We start from the raw sequence: 13,034 nt of genomic DNA, 5'->3' as shown, positions 1-13,034 counted from the left end.
TAAGGGCAGGACCTGAAAGGACATTGGGAAAGGGAGTTTATCATTTAAGGTGAGGTCAGCACAAGTTCTGGTTAAGAGCAAGTAGCTGTAAAAGGAAATAGAATCTGAAAGATAAATGAAGTGTCTCATTAGAGAGTCTAACCGAGTAGAGATTTGGGGCTGTTAAAGTATAATTTATATTAATCACAATGGGAAGAAAATTAGTAGAGGAAAAGGATATTGAAATATTAATGACCAAATTGCCAGTGAATCTTTATAAAGTCACTCATTTTTGATGAGAGTTCATGTTATGTATGGGCCATTATATAGTTAGCATTTAAATCCATTCATTTAGGTATAATGACTTCCCTAAGACAATGTATCCCTCCAATATTTAGGTAAACGAATGTGTCATTTGAATTATACCTTTTCAAAACAGATATTTCTCTATCTAGAAACATATGCTCTAAACCCTCTATATAATCTTAGTCTGGAAGTTGAAGCAAAATTTAAATCTGATTATTTGAAGCAAGGAAATAATACATGCAAATAAACATTATATTTTTATTATTTTTATGTTTTGAACATTTTATGTTATATATATTTAATAACAGCATATCACCTATGAAGTCAATTATTTTAAGTAAAATATCAACTGTTCTTTCAGGGCTAATACTTTCAGAGAGAATTTCTCTCATGAACATGTCATTTTTTTTTAAATGGGATAATTTTAGTTATATTAAGTTGGTGCAAAAGTAATTGAGGTTTTTGCAATTTCTTTTAAACTTTTAAACCACAATTACTTTTGCACCAACCTAATAGTTTTAAATGACTGCATAGATATAAATATTTAGATCAATGGTTCTTGGCCAGAAGCTATATTGTCCCCCAGGAGATACTTGGTAGATACTCGGGAGAACTTTCTGATTGCCACACACAGAGAGAAATGCTAGTATCCCATGATTAGAAGCCAAGAATTATGCCAAATATCCTGGAATACATAGGGCAGCCCTCCAAAACAAAAAGTTATTCAGCCCCAAATGTCTGTGCTACCAGAGGTGAGAAACCCTGATTTAGATGGCTCTTTGAACTTCCCGTTTGGTTTCCCAAACTTCTTAAATCCTAAACAATTATTTCATTGAAAATCATGAAATAATTGAAATGTTCTATCAAATCATATGGTATGTTTCTAAGTAAAATATTCTCTATGTGGCTGTCTGTGTCTAAATGAAAAACATTTTCACATTACTAAGATCTAGAAACAATATTAAAATAGGTGAATGTAAGTTGCTTTGGTGTTTGCTAAATGTCTAGATATTGAAGATTTCAGTTGTAAGCCCCAGTTGCATAAATATAAACCATTCCTGGTTCCACCACCCCTAAAGAAGCCATCACAGACCCCTAAGAAGGCCACATAGATAATGATGTCAATGTCCTTTGACAGGTTTAAGCTAAAAAGTACTCTATGAGTTAACACTACAGATAATTTTACTATCTGTAACAAATGTAGGTAAATATAAAGCCACTCTTGTTCCCCGCCCCCTTTCTTCCACCTCTCCTCCCCACTCGGGTTCAAACTATTGTTTCTCAGTCTAGTTGTATAGGACACAGCTCCCTGGCACATGCTGGTGGTATTATGAGCCTTGCACTCCCCACCACTGAGGGAGTCGGTCGCCAGTTATTGGTGGGCAGCTCATCAGCTGACCCACACTCATATCAACCTCCAGCTGCTCACAGCAGCCCAGCTCCAGGGAGAGCCATTGCAATCTTAGCTGTAGAGGGCGCAGCTCACTCGCTCATGTGGGAATTGAACCAGTGACCTCGGAGTTAGGAGCAAGGGGCTCCAAACCACCTGAGCCACCTGGCTGGTCCCACTCTTGAATTCTAATACTTAGTATTTGCTAAAAACAACGTTTAAACTTTTAAAATCACAACATTTTTTTTGGTTACAATCTGCAATAAAACCTGATTTAAAAAATAAAATCCCGTCAATTTGTTTGTATGTATATGTGTTAAGTATCACTCACTGCAGTACTTAACGATACTCCATGCAGAATAGCACAGTCAGCAAGAGAAAATGGTCTAGAATTAGACTGAATGCAAATCCTGGTTAAATCACTCAGAAGTTGTGTAAATTTGGTTAATATGCATACTCAAAAAAGGATAAATAGTTCTATGTATCTTAAATGATAATGCAGTGTGTTCCTGTTGCAAAATCCAAGACCGGAAAGAACCCAAGTGGCACTCAGAGAGTTAGGAGAGTCAGCTTTATTACGCTGGTGGGCTCAGCGGGATCCTTCCCAAAAGACTGAGCCCCTAGCAAGGTTTTGAGAAGGTTTTTATGGGTTGGGAACTTCCTTGAGTTGGGGAAGGGGTAAGTGTCATCTGGTGATTGGCTCCAGGTGTGGCTTGGAGGGGGTTATGCGACAGGGGTTTAGGCTGGGGACTTCTCTCTCTGCTTTGGCCACCATTTTAGCTCAGTTCCACGTGGCAGCGAACCATTTTAAGGTCAGTTTCCCATCATTCCCTTAACACACTGTCTGACACACAGCTATCAGTAAATGTTAATATCCCAGGAAGAGGGAGACACTGAGTTCCTGTCTCTGATGGAAACCACAAAGTGTAAAGCACCACGCACTGCTCCAGGAGCCCATGCTGTCACAGAAGAAGGTGCTGTGTGGTCAGGGAAATAGAATTAGTGCCCATCCTTTCTCTGAGCATTTACATGAGTTGTTTTAAAACATTTTCTTAAAATCCATGGATCTGATTTTAGCTTTTGTTTTGATAATTCAGATAATTTTGCATTCTCATTCATTTCCCATGTTTGTAACTAAGATCCAAAGGAGGCCTTGTGATATACCATGCCATAACGGAATAAGGGAAATGTATGGGCCTTCAGAGACATCTGCCATATTGTCACCTCCATGCACATTATATAGTCTAGACTTTCAGCATTAGTCCTTACAGATGGATACAGAGTTCCCATCTACAGTCCCTTTTAAATCTGTAGTTCTCTTCCTACACACACATTAATCCTAGGAGCACACGATTTATCCTCGGTATAAATAAGTCTATTGCACTTCAAGCTGCAGAGGGTATCTTTCTAAGGCTCAGTCCTCCACTCCTTTGAGCTCTTCCCAATGCCAGCAGCACTAATAAAGAGTCTCATACTCTAATCAACTGTCCTTCTCTCTTAAATTTATTTATCTGAATCTGTTTTTGAGTGATTTTTATTTTCCTTTGGAAATTAGCCTGAGAAAAAGGGACCCATCACTCACTGTTTTACATTTGCAAGGTTCTTCCCCAACCTACCAGTATCTCAGGATATCCTTTCCCCTTTTCTAGACTCTGGAATGAGAATGGCTCACCTGTCAACATTCCCCCACCTCTAAATTGACTGTCTTTGTTCTTACATTCCTCAGGAAGGCCTATCTTTAGAAACTTAAAGACCTTGAAAACATCACTTTTGGAAGAGAGGTACAATGGCAGGGGTGGGAGAGTGGAAGGTGATGGCTGTCTTTACACTTCCCTTTCTTGAGGTGAATTACTTAGATTGTAGGTCTGCTACCTGGTTTTGTGTTGGTAAAAAAGGGTGTGGAATTAAGAACCAAGGATCTAAAGTAACACACAATGCAAGAAAATAAATCAGTTAATTATTCAAAATAGCATTTTTTCACACCAGTCATTAATATTGCAAGATGAGATTCCAGAGTAGGGCACACATGGAAAATATTTGTCTTAAAAGCAAGTCATATTTACAAAGAATTAAAGTACTTTCATGTGTCATTAAGTACATGAAAACATTCACCCACAAAATACAGCAAACATAGAAGTATTTTTATACACAGAAATTTTATATTATAAAAAACTGGAAATGAAATGCATCAAAACCTCAGGATAAAGAATAACCAAAGATAATTATGAAATTTAAAAAACAAATAAATGAATTGAAAATAAAAATTGTGTTGTACGCTGCAAGGAACATGGGGTGCATATGTTTTCAAATTAGTGTTTTCATATTCTTCCTGTAAATACTCAGAAGTGGAATAGCTGAATCATGTGGTAGTTCTTAATTTTTTGAGGAATCTGTATACTGTTTTTCATAGTGGCAGCACCAAAATACAATCCCACCAATAGTGTACCAGGGTGCCCTTTTCTCCACATTCTCTCAATGGAATACTACTCAGTCATTAAAACAATGAAATACTTCCATTCGCAATAACATGGATGGACCTTGAGGGTATTATGCTGAGTGAAATAAGTCAGATTTTCCATGTAAAATTGTATGCTTTCATTTATGTGTAGAATATAAAGCAAAATAACAAAACTAAGAAAAATGAACGGACAAAAGAAATTCATATATATGGACAACAGATTAGTCGTTCCCAGAGTAAAAACGGGGTGGTGGGGGGGAGCAAAAACTAAACTTTAAGTGGTGCACATGCTATAGTGTATAGTGTATACAGATAATGAATTATAGCGTTGTACGCCTGTAAACCAATGTTACTACAATAAAAAATTATTTATTACAAGGTACAAAAATCATTTTTTCCTGTTTGCCACTCATTTTAATATATTATAGTATTTTGAAAGAAATCTTAGTAAAGATATATTTTTTAAAATTTTTAATTTTAGTTTTTTAATTTTTATTTTTTTTAATTTATTGGGGTGAAATTGTTAGTAAAATTACATGGATTTCAGGTGTACAATTCTGTATTACATCATCTATAAATCCCATTGTGTGTTCACCACCCAGAGTCAGTTCTCCTTCCATCACCATATATTTGTAAGATTATTTTAATTTGATTCACCTCCAGGGTCAGCAATATTTTGAGAAGAAAGCTAGATATAGATTTCTTGGAGGAAGAATTTATTTTCATATCTAGGAGGCTGCAAATTTTATAGACTGATTTAAAAAAAATTGACTAAAGATTGCTAATTAGAGGAGAATGCTCTGATTTGATCTTTTACGTTCTATTATCTTGTGCTTCACCACAAACCAGTATTTTATATACAATCTCTTTTGTATACAATTTAGTTGGATGTGTATCTTTAATTTTATAAAAGCATTTAAAATGAGTAAAGAAGCTAATTAAAGAAATATATAAGAGGAAGACATGCATTTTCTTGTTAAGTATAATTGATATCAAAAATATAATTTGAAAGGTCAACAAGTACTTTAAAACTGTTCAATCAAGTACAGAAGCAATTGATCTCATATAGTCACAAGTATTTAGTAAATGTTATATTACTTTTTTCATTATATTAAAAACTTTATTTCATTATACAAAACTCCCTGTCTATCTTGAATTTTTTTTTACACATCTAAAATTCTTCTAGACATTAAATTCCATTAAATCATTTAAAAAATATCCTTCTTGACTAGATGTTTTGATTCCTTCCTACATGACTCTATTCCTTAAAGCAAACAGAGGGCATAAATCTATTAAGGAAATGAATTTAAGACATCAGATCAAGGCCTTATAAATATTTCAGTTCTTCCCAACTTGATCTATCAATGCAACACAATTCGTATCATAATCCAAGTATGTTATTTTGTGAATATCAAGAAACTGATTCTAAATTTTATATAGAAATGCAAAATACCTAGAATAGCCAACACAATATTGAAGGTGAAGAACAAAGTCGGAAGAAACTATGCAACTTCACAACTTACTATAAATTTTAAATAATCAACACAGTGTGATACAGGTGAACATCAGATTGATAGAACAGAGAGCATGAAATAGACTCACATAAATTTAATCTTTATCAAAGGAGTAAAGTCAATCCAACAGAAAAGGTTAGCCCTTCAACAAAAGGTGTTGAAACAACTGGACATTCACAGCAAAAAATGGATCTAGATACAGATCTTATACCTTTCACAAAAAAAAATAAAACAAAATGGATCATAGGCCTAAACGTAATATAAAACTTTTAGAAGAACATAGGAGGACATCTAGGTCACTTTGGATTTGGTAATGACTTTTTAGATATAACACCAAAGGTATGATCCATGAAAGAAAGCCTGAATAAAACAGACTTCATTAAAATTTAAAAAGTTCTGGGGTGGCCAGTTAGCTCAGTTGGTTAGAATTGCTAATTCGATCCCTGCATGGGCCACTGTGAGCTGTGCCCTCCTTACAACAATAAAATAAAATAAAATAAAAATAAAAAAAAATAAAAAGTTATTTTCTGTGTAAACATTGTCAAAAAGATGATAAAAATAAGCCAAAGACTGAGATAAAATCTTTGTAAACATGTAGCTTTTGAAGGACTTGTGCCCTAAATATACTCAAGAACAAAAATAACAATATGATTAAACTCAAGAACAAAAAAATAATATGATTAAAAAGGGCAAAATATCTGAATAGACACCTCATCAGAGGAGATATAAAGATGGAAAATAACCATATAAAAAGATTCTTAACATCATGCACTATAAAGAAATTGAAAATTAAAACAAAAATGAGATACCACTGCATACCTATTTGAATGGCTAATTTCCAAAACACTAACAACATAAAATGCTGAGAAGGATATGGAACAACAGGAACTCTCATTCATTGCTTGTGGAAATACAAAATGGTACAGACACTTTTTAAGATAACTTGTCAGTTTTTGCAGAGCTAAAGATACTCTTACCATAAGATCCAGCAACTGTATTCCTTGGTATTACTCAAATGAGTTGAACCCTTATGTCCACACAAAAATTTGCACACAACATTATTCATAAATTCTAAACTCTGGAAGCAATCAAGATGTCCTGCAATACATGAATGAATAAACCAGCTAATGCACATCCATACACTGCAAGATGATTGAGCTACTAAAAACAATAAGCTATTAAGCCTTGAAAAAACATAGAAGAGGGGCAGCCAGACAGCTCAGTTGGTTAAAATGTGCGCTCTGAACAACAGGGTTTCTGGTTCAATTCCCACATGGGCCAGTGAGCTGTGCCCTCCACAACTAGATTGAAGAAAACACGCTGTCGCTGAGCTTCCAGTGAGGTGGCCAAATGGCTTAGTTGGTTAGAGCATGAGCTCTTAACAACAAGGTTGCCAGTTCAATTCCCGCATGGGATGGTGGGCTGTGCCCCTTGCAACTAACAACCGAAAATAGCTACTGGACTTGGAGCTGAGTTGTGCCCTCCACAACTAGATTGAAGAACAATGGCTTGGAGCTGTTGGACACTGGAGAAACATACTGTTCCCCAATATTCCCCAATAAATTTTTTTAAAAACCCACAAAAACACATAGAGGAATCTTAAATATACATTTCTAAGGAAAATCAGCCAGTCTGAAAAGGATATGTACTGTATTATTCCAATTACATGAAATTCTATAAAAGGCAAATTTGTGCAAACAGTAAAAAGGTCAGTGGTTGCTGGGGGCTCTGGGAGCAGGAAGGAAGAATGGACAAATAAAGCACAGGGGATTTTTAGGGCAGTGAAACTGTCATGGATCACATAATGGCAGATAGAACTGTAAGCACAAAAAGCGAACCCTAACATAAACTATTGACTTTAGTTAATAATAACGTATGAATACTGGCTTACTAATAATAACAAATGTACCACACTAATGAAATAGGTTAACAACAGGGGAAACTGTGAGGAGGCAGAAGAGGTAGATGGGAACTCTACGTACTTTCTGGTCAATTCTTTCTGTAAACTTAAAACTGCCCTAAAAATAAGTCCATTGATTTATAAAAGTATATAAACTTGTGCTGAGTTAGCATGCTAAGGAAGAAGTTTGGATGTTGCCTTAATTTAAAGTTGGAGTTGATTTTTAGTGGAGAAATATTTGACAGCAGCTGTATAAAAGAAATGATGACACAATTTCCTATCTTCTTGTAAGCAAAAAAAGACAGGAGAAGGAGCATATATTGACAGTCTTAAGCATGGTGGAGGTGTTGGTGATGGAATGTACTATACTGATTAACAAATGTTTAATAAGAGGTATATGCCACAGAACTCAGTAATCAATGTGGATACTGGCGGTTAGGAAGAGGAATGCATCAAAATGGCTCCAGGTTTTCCTCCTGGTACAGCTAAGTGGGAGGCCGTGCCCTTCCCTCATATAAATATGTGAAGACTGAATTACATGGGTAGAAGAAAATGAGGTCAATGTCCCAGAAGAATTTTTTTGTTTCTTGTTGTTGGTTTTGTTTTGTTTTATGTAATGTAAGTCTGGGAGTAAATAAATATAAATGAAAACACAGATTTGGTAGTTATTAAATGGCAAAATAGGTGAAGTTATAATGATATTCTCTTTATAATGAGACAAAGCAGTCTAAGAATTGAAAGAAAAGAACATCAAGGGATTTCAAGATTATGAAGCAGAAATGAGTTTTCTGGCATTTTGTCTGGAAATCTATTCAGGCATGAAGCAAAAATATAAAAACAGACAAATCTAAACAGCAAAATATTTCAGGCAATCCTGATTTAACCATAAAGATAATTCAAACTTACATCTGCATAAATTGATACATTCTTTCTCAAAACATTTACAATTGCAAAGACCTAAAAATCAAGCTTGATTAGCCAAAAAATATTTTCAAATTGGTATTTATATTATAAATCGGTAGTTATGGCTATAATATCCTCTCACATAATTAGAAATTTTAAATTATCCAAAATTAAATGTATTACATCTCAGAGTCTTTCAAAACCCCAACCAAATCCTTAGAAAGATAAATATAGTAGAATAGTTTGCTTGAGAAAACCCCTCTATAATTTTCACCAAGTTCTTTATCGGAAGGACACTGAAGCTTAGTCCTGATTATAGAAATGTCTGTCACAAGATTACATTCTTAACCTTGTAATTAAAGCAGGTTAAATTGTTCTCTTTTGCTCCAGTCAGTGGCAGAGATTGGATTTATGATGCACTATTGTCTCTTCTTTTTACAAGCTTTGTGATAGGAATTAGGTGTTAGAATTTTATGTCTTCATATGTTCCCTGAAAGATAACACTAAACTGTATAACTTTGACCTTTTCCATGTTCTGCATTTTCAGTGAATCATCATTCTGATTCTTCCTTTGTAAAGGGAAAGACAGAAGCCAACGACAAGAGAGAGAAAGGCACACACAAAAAAATGCCATTTAACTGTTAAGTGGCGGAAGGTAGGCTGTCCAGGCCCATTTTTCTCAGCACACTTGGTTTTCTCAGGTTAATTTCTCATTCTTTAAACAGTCATTAAAATGAAAACAAAACTCTAAAGTAATTCATGAAGAAATTAATGCTATTGAGACAGGTTAATTAGTATGTTATTAGGTAGACCGGGAGGTCCCTGGTGGAATAAACAAAAAGCAGCCATATCCTAAAACTCCAGGTTCTGGAATAGACCACGTGTCCAAACAGTCATGGAAAGATATAAGAAATGTGCCTTGAGGTTAACACGTTACATCATAAATCCCTTTTGGCCAGACAAACGGAGCAAAACTGATGGACAGATTACATTAGAAGGCAAGGGGAGGTATAAAAGTAAGAGCCTTTCCCCCACATTAGGCAACCTGATTGAGACCCCTTCTTGTTGTGAGAGCTGTGAATTCTTACTTTTAATAAACTATCCTCTTTTGCAACTCCTTGCCTCTCCTTGGTCTGTGCTTCCCTTCTTCAGTTTCACGAGACACGATCCTGGCATTCACTCACAGATAAATCTCCTACATCACTATGAGGAGGCATGGTTCTTTCTCTTGATTCATAGAAGAATTTGTCAGCTAGATAATTATATAATGTAACCCATGAGTGACATAAAGTAACAGAGATAATGCCTTCACAGTTTCCATACATTTGTGCCATCAGCTATTATTTAAATAAATAAGTAGGTCTTATCACCATTCAGAAATTTATTATGTGTGCTTATTACATGCCTGGCACTAAGAACTTAAAAAGTTCTGCTGTCCCAATGTATTTGGTATTATGCAGAGATGCTGTCTGAAGGCTGGATTACAAACAAAATTACACTCTTCAGTGACAGGATTCCTGCTGAAGACGTAAAATTCGAGAATCCCAAGAATTGTGGGAACGTGCACTTTGTCTGATGGTTCCATATTATATGTGTAAAAAATAGCCATCTGCTTCAGCTGTTTGGAGCATTCAACTGTTCATTGTTAAGAATCTGGCCCAGATGAGAGCCAAAGAGCCCATTCAGCCCTTATATCCTTTGATTCATTGTTGTCAATATGCACACTGCCTCATGGCCACTTTCTGGTTTTCTGTGCTTTATCCTTCTAGAATAAAATTATTCAGATCATACATTTCCATATCAGGTAAATATATGGGCAAAGGCCAATATGCACAACACTCTACTCTTTAAATTTGTGAAGAAAACACTGGGAGTCCAGCCATTTTGACACTAAGAATAACAAACATCCTAAAAAGATTTAGGTTAAGAAAAATGATTTAGAAGTGAATTACTATGAGATTCCTCTGCTTTGAAAAGTGGCTCAAGGAGGAGTTAAAAATGGCAATAAAAATCTTAAGAAGTTTTAAATGGTATTGTTTCCTATAATAAAAGGATTCATCCAATTCATTTTGATTTCATGGTCGCTTCTAATAAACCATTAAACTGCAAAGTAGAGGAAAGCCGTTCTTAGTTTTCTTTAGCCAAAACAGCAGCGATGAAATAAATCAAAACAATACAGTTGGTTTAAAAGTTTCAGAGAGAAAGAGAAATCTTTAATATGTAGTCTTTGTCGTTTCTTAATCAGAAGGAAAAAAAATAATCATAGAAGGCATGTAAACAAAATATGTGACGACTTTAAAATGAAATTTAATATGCCCTTTTCCTTCATCTTTCATCAAAATGCTCCTGAGTTGCTTTAGTTTATAAACTAAATGCATAAAATCTTCATATTTCAGGTGTTACTTTGGTATGTCTTTACATAAATTCTAACTAGGTCTTTAAAATTAATCAGCAAAGGAAAACAAATATCGAAAGTTATTTGAATGGTCTTTTATAAAACAGTTTTCTGTTCTTTTTTTTTTTTTTTTTCCTTCTCCAGACCTTCATTTTTTCAAAGTTCCAAGCTCAAAATTTATTGGGAAAGAGAACCTCCTTGATTTGCCCTGATGCCTAAAAGACCTATTTGTTTTACGTTGATGTTTTCTACTGTATCTTCCATAACTGATGTTTACAAGCCTTACATTTGTCTTCCCTTAAGTTGGAATCAAGTTCATTGGTTTACAAATTAGAAAACACTGCAAGATACCTTTTCTCTCTCTCTCTCTGCAGATAGGTAGATAGGTAGACAGACAGACAGACAGACAGACAGATAGATAAGTTTTCTTCTAGTTATTAAGGATGTATCTTCTAAACCCATGCTCCTAGATACTATCTGGAATTGCTTAAAAAAATATTGCCCAATCATTATATTTTTCTCCTAATTATTATTAGAAAAGTAATTATAACTCTTTTATTTTACTGAGTACAAATACTGGGATAAACATGGGGATAAACAATAGATTGACATTTCTGTTCCTTCCACCTGGAGTATTATTTTCTTTGCTCTTTTGGCCTGCCCCTTGATCCAAAACCCTTCAGATATCAACTGAAATATTATTTCCCTCGTATAATACTACTCATTCTTAGGTATCAGTTAGTCGATACAGTAAAATACTCCAATAACACTATGCAATGCTTCCCTTGTGGCATTTATATAGGTGATTGCCATTGCTTATTTAATCATCATTTCTTCAGCAACAGGCTGAGCAAAGGATGGAGTCTGTCAGATGGAGTCTGACCTATTGAGTGACATATACACAGGGCCTAGTATGTACCATGCTGTGTTCAATAATTCATTCTTAAAAAAATAAATGAGCAAAAGAATAAATATGAAGACTGTTACCAGTCTGACAAAATAATCAGAATTTCTGTTACACTAATAAAAACAAAGCTTATCTAACCAAGTGAAAGATTTAACAAACATCTGAAAGGCATGAACTGGAAATCACTGGGTTTTTACCATTATGGGTATGTAACTTTAACAGGACGGGCTGTCACTGAAATGTTTAATCATTGTGTTGGGACATTGCTCGTACAGAAAAACTCTCAAGTGGTTTGGTTTGTATCTCTAAGCTTTAGTCATTCTCAGGGCTTTCTCAAATCAGCACCAAATCTTGAAATAATTGTTCTTTTTGTTTTTGTTTTCAAAGGGTTCTTAAGAACTCTAATATGAAAAAAAAAATTAAAGTATGAATCCTTTTGAGACATTTCTGGATTCTATAAAAATGGGCATTCACATGGCATTTTGTTTACAATTTCAGAGAAATAACAGTCTCCCTTGATCTGTGTCGTATGAGCATAAACTGGCCATTTAGAAAGGTGAGGACAATAAAATAAATTTCAGGACAATAAACTGAGGACGTTTTAAACTTTAATTATAGATACCAAACACCTTAGCTCTATTCCTTGACCCTATTAGAACAATCCCTGGTGAGGACTCCAAATCAAGTCATTTCCCCAGTTAATTTGCTATCACAGTTATAACAGAAAGAGTCCCTATACTGTGTGTATAAGAACATTCTAATGCAAATTGTAAATTGTGTCTACCCTTAGACAAAATGTGCTAATGGCAATTCTGGTTTACCAGCAAGACCCAATTTGCTGGCACTAGACAAACCACTGCAGTTGACAGATAGCTCACCAAAATTCAAATTGTAAACCACTGGCAAAAGAAATACATCTATATTCAAGGTAAACTTTTCTCAACCCTCAAGGTTTCATTTTTATATTTTCCAGAATTCTTCTCTGACTAAGAAATATGCTCTTGGAAGAGAATGTTTATATATTTCAAATTTAGGAATTATTAACATGCTTAATTATCTTCATATATTTGGATATTCATGAATTAAATTTGTTAAGATATATGTATATGTGGACTTCACAGCAACACATGGGCAATGGATTCTGCAAATGTATTGCAGTGGTGCAGTGGCATTAAATTTCTCAAACATATTATTTCTTGTTTCCCACTTATTGTTTCTAATTTCAAGGTTTGTCCCACAAGTTTAGCATGCTTTGATTCTGTAAATTAGGAAAGTGAGTAAA

The sequence above is a fragment of the Rhinolophus hipposideros genome, assembly GCF_964194185.1.
Source record: "Rhinolophus hipposideros genome assembly, chromosome: 15".
Classification (NCBI taxonomy): domain Eukaryota; kingdom Metazoa; phylum Chordata; class Mammalia; order Chiroptera; family Rhinolophidae; genus Rhinolophus; species Rhinolophus hipposideros.
The sequence above is the reverse complement of the archived record's forward strand: the minus strand, read 5'-3'. Positions refer to the sequence as shown.